This window comes from Patagioenas fasciata, chromosome 6, assembly GCF_037038585.1.
Source record: "Patagioenas fasciata isolate bPatFas1 chromosome 6, bPatFas1.hap1, whole genome shotgun sequence".
Taxonomy (NCBI): Eukaryota; Metazoa; Chordata; class Aves; order Columbiformes; family Columbidae; genus Patagioenas; species Patagioenas fasciata.
The window spans coordinates 18668615-18673288 of NC_092525.1; the positions used below are offsets into that span (position 1 = coordinate 18668615).

At 41.3% G+C, this 4674-nt stretch overlaps 1 long non-coding RNA gene across 3 annotated transcripts; it reads left to right on the forward strand.

The window, feature by feature from the left end:
- Positions 1-155: 155 nt before the first annotated feature.
- LOC136103680 (uncharacterized) lies at positions 156-4182 on the forward strand. Of its 3 annotated transcripts, none has more exons than XR_011739703.1 (3): positions 156-256; positions 2162-2286; positions 3754-4182. It is a non-coding gene; the product is annotated as an uncharacterized lncRNA (long non-coding RNA). The 3 variants fall into 3 exon arrangements; XR_010651657.2 differs by having other exon boundaries at positions 156-242; XR_010651656.2 differs by having other exon boundaries at positions 156-242; positions 3757-4182.
- Positions 4183-4674: the final 492 nt, after the last annotated feature.

A 4674-nucleotide genomic window follows, 5' to 3' on the forward strand; every position in this document is an offset into this window, starting at 1 on the left:
CGGCGGTTCTGCCGCTCCTGTGAGGAAGGAGGAAGGGGCGCGGCGGGGCGGGAGCAGGAGGAGGAGGGAGGAGGAGGGGGCCGGGTTGGGCTGGGCTGCGGCCGGGGACGAACTCCCGGGGAGGCGGGCCCAGGGAAGGAGGCTGGAGGATTTGCGCGGGAAGGGTGGACACGCCGTCAGGCCTCGGCCCTGGGTGCGCACCGGCATCGGCCCTTCACGGAGCCTGCAGCTGCCGTTGCAAAGTGCTTTGTCCTTTGTAAAATTTTGTTTTCTTTTGTATCTTTTGACTCCACTACAAAATGATTTGCAGATCTCCAGGTTCTCTGCAGGCCACTATAGTACTTAAATCTCCAGCCTAAATGCAAATGTGTTCACGTGCCAACAGTGAACAGTAGAAATACACCAGAGTAACTGCATCTCCTCTCACTCTTAGGCTGAGGTGGTTTTGGGTGGTTTTTGTTTGATTGATTGGGGTTTTTTGTGGTAGTGTGGGTTTTTTGGGGGGGTGGGGGGATGTGAGTTTGGTTTGGGTTTTTTCATTTGTTTAGTTTGGTTTGGATTTGGTTTGTTTTTTAGTCTTTTGTAAAGTAGGTTCTTCATTAATCTGTTGTCTTAAGCTGCTTAAAAACAGTTACTGGCTCTATTAGGAGCCAAGGGTTAAACCAAACAACAATGCAGGATTTTTGAAGAACATGACTTGCATTTGTTCAATGTCTGGAGCTGGTTTTACTGCTTAACATCCTGTAACAGGATGGTTTCTCTGCATTCTCTCTGTATTTGCATCCCAATGGCACAAGTTTGGGTTCATGAAGAAAGTGTGGTGTTTTTTTCCATTTTGTGATTTTTACTGCCTTCTGCTGGTCAGAGATGATCAGACTGAGTTTAATTTTTTATAGTCAGCACATGATTATAGCACATGATCTAAAAATAAGCTTCAGGACAAATACCAACAATAGATGTTTCATGTATTTCATGTTGGGTTTTGATATGTAATCTCATGGATGTATTTCATGTAGTAGAGTTGGTCAGTAAAGAGGGTCTTGGGTATTAATGTGCAAAGCAGAATATCTTGTTTCAAAGGTCTAGCAATTGGCTTGAAGTGGGGATGTGGGAGATCATCCTTCTAATCCTTCCCTTGCTTTTTCTGTTTGCACTTTGTTTTTGTGTTCCTATAAATCAGTTATCATGATCCTCATCTCTTTTATAAATCCTTCAGAATCTAGCAGCAAACACCTCTGTGTAGCAGAGTAATAACAGGAATAACACTGCCAAGATAAAATTTAAAAAATGCTGAAGAATGGTCACATGTAGTTACTGTTCCTTTCTAAAACTTGAAAGGAGAGGCAATACACAGAAAGTGGCATGCACACCATATATGTCTTTATATTCCAAACAAAGATAAAGATATAAAAATAAAAACCATGTTGCTGTTTGTACTAAACTCATGAAAGACTCTGTCAGTGCAGAAGGAAACGGGCTTCCTGCCTTCACAATTTTATGACCTGTTTTAGAAATAATAGTTCTTTAAAGTCTCATCTTGCTTTTACTCTCAAAGATGAATGTGCTTGTCTGTTTGTGCATGGTCTCGAATATTGAGAGCTGAGTAGCCAACATGGCTTGTATTTGGCCTAATGCTGAACAAAGGGTTATTCAGTTATTCAAGTTAAATGGCTGTTACTTTGCCTGAAATGAGTTGCCTGCACCTTCCTGCTCTGAGATTTAATAACCATGCCCTGATTTGATAGGCCACATGATATGCCATCTAGATATACATTGTAAATCCCTCAGGTAATCAGGTTATGAAGATATTATTTTCTTCTTTTTTTTTGCATCAGTCAGATCATGTAAAACAAAGCTGTGCTTGCAAAATTAATTACTTGGGCGACCACAAATATTTACCTGTAAAGGAAAGTTTTCTTCACATTCACTAATTGCTATTTCAGTAGAAAAGATGCGCAGAGAGAGTGGGAGAGAACATACTGCATTCAACAAACTTGTAACAAGTGTCACAGAGTTTACACTTTCAACGTTTTAATGGCATCTTTATGCCATTCAAACCACCTTTGAACTCTATTTGTGCTACATTAATATAGTACTAGTAAAGACATATTTAAAATCTGTGCTTATGGAAAATATAATTTGTCTTTGCTTTTTTTAATAGGTAAACCAAGCGGGTAACACTAAATGGCAACGCCAAGAAGACTGAAAATTAGAGAAGGTGCTCTCTGCTCTATGGATCTTAGAGATTCCACGGTTACACATTTACTCACCAGTTACTGCAGAATGGTAAGATAACACCAAATTGCTGGGCAGTCAGGGGAATGAAGTTTCTACTCCCTTATCTACCACTAGCGTACTTGATCGCCTGCGGGAAGTCATGTAAGCATTAATCAGTAATCTCCAATATATTTAGAAAAGCCCATTAAACATTTGACTGACAGTATGTGCTTCCCAAAACACCCTTTGTCTTTTGTCTAAACAGACCGGGCCTTGCGTCAAGGAGCTATAGAAAAGGGATTTTTTCCTCATTTATTTCTAGTTTAATTTGCTAGGGAAGTAAGCCATCTGTGGTCCGTTTCCCTATGGAAAGTTTTGAAACCGCCTTGCAATTTGGAGAGCCACAAAGATACTAAATACCTCAAGTTTTTGTGGAAGTAGCTGCTCAGGCAAAAAGAGACCCTGCAATAGGATACAGGGAGAACACTGGAGTCTGGGCTGTGTTAATTCTGCTGCTCACAGAACTATTGTTAAAACAGGTTACAACAAGGTTCCTTCCACCCATTTATGAAAAAAAGCCCTCAGATGTGCTTGTGGAAGGGTTGCTTGTGTTTAGCAACACTACTGGAAATGGAATGGTTAGATAAATGATACAGAGCTTTATAAAGATGAAAAGCATTATTGATTAAAAACTAAAAGCTGTGACAACCATTTTGTCTCTGAAGCAAACCTATTACTCCAGAACGTCATGGGTTTCCCAAAGCAGTTGAGATCTTCAAGGTTGATAGTCACGGGAGACAGGCTGTAAGGTAACCAAGCAGCATGTGTACTTGAGGAATCCTTTCAGGGAGCAAAGAATTCTCCCAAGTTGCTTCTTGAGATGTTCGCACCTGCATGCACAGACTCTGGATGCGCTGTCTGCTGAGAGTGGCCCTGAAGTTCTCCTCCAGACCAGACTCACCTGTCCACCCAGGTGTGAATCTCCTCACATGTAAGATCTTAGTTAAATATCTGGAAGAGAAAATAAAGAGCGCATTAGTGGCATTTACAGAGTATTAAACTTGGAGAGGTTGAAAGCTGTGCTCAGGGTAGAAACATAAACTACCTGGAGATGATAAACATGAGCAGAAATTAAGGGAAGCTCAGTTGGGAGGACTGCGAGTCCTTATCTGAGGAGATTTAAATTCATTAACCCATCTATTAAAATGAAGAAATCTGAAAGTAATAATGCCAGGAGACAAAGAATAAAGGCAAAAATGAAGCAAACATCAAATTCTGCCACATGAAGAAGACAGCAGAAAGGCTAGTGCAGTTGAGGATTTGAATTTCCTTTTCTCCCTCAAAAGGAACTTTTCTTGCTGCAGGAGTCTGGCCACTATTCCTGCCCCGGGCCTGATGGTCCCCCCAGCTGCTCCACCTAAAGCGGCAGCTTGAGCCATCTACACAAGAAAGAACGTGGATGTGAGGGATCTAGTGGAGGCTGTAGGCGGTTGGAGAGTCCTCGCTCCTCCTTTACTCGGTTTCTCCTTTGCCCAGCAGGATCTGAGCGCTGCACTAACGAGGCTGCTCCTTCTTGCTCTGAGAACACCAGCGTCTGCACTCTTGCCGTACATGTCTTGAGAAGATAATTATACTTGTACAGTTTACATTACCCGTGTGTGGTTCCTTATCTTTAAATAAAACGTTTGCAGATCGAGGGAGAAGATTTGGCCCATGATGACTTTCATTCGTTTCACTTAGCTGCCAGTAGATGGCTCTCTGAATTTGCAGTCGCTTATTTACTATGTTGTTTATTGAACTACTTGGGACACGTTTTCCGTGGAAAATGTTTTCAGTGTGTTTGCTTGGAGGAAGTTTACATAAGAACAAGGAAGCAATGGATGGAGTAAATAAACTGCTAACAAACAAGACACAGGATCGGTTCACTTTTTACAAAATGTTTTATAGCTACAATCCAAAAGATTTTTCTTGTGCAGGAACTAATCTTATAATTATCAGGTTCAATGAGTTACATCTGTCTTCGCATAAATGCAACCTGATTATAACCAAGTAAAACTAATTCCCAATAAAAAAGCATTTTAGTCATGTATTTTAAAGGCTAAATGTGGTTTGAGGACAGGTACCTTAGGAAATTAATTAAAATGCTTCTGCATTTGCATCCCTTCAGTGTGAGATGATGTTCCATGGATACTTGTGTCTTAATAGAACACCACATGTAGGCCATGAGCTTTAGATGGGTGCTTAGCCCAAATATAGCTTGCAGATGTAGACTCAACTGTTCATTCCTCACCTTTTTGTTCACGTGGTTTATCAGAGAAGACTAAAAGGTGCCTGTCAACATGACAGTCCATGTTTTGATAAATTCCTGGACTTTTCCTTCAGCCCCTAAATCAGCAAGATCACTAGAGGGAAATGCAAGAGCTACAGTGGAGACCCATCACCTTTCCCAGTGTCCCT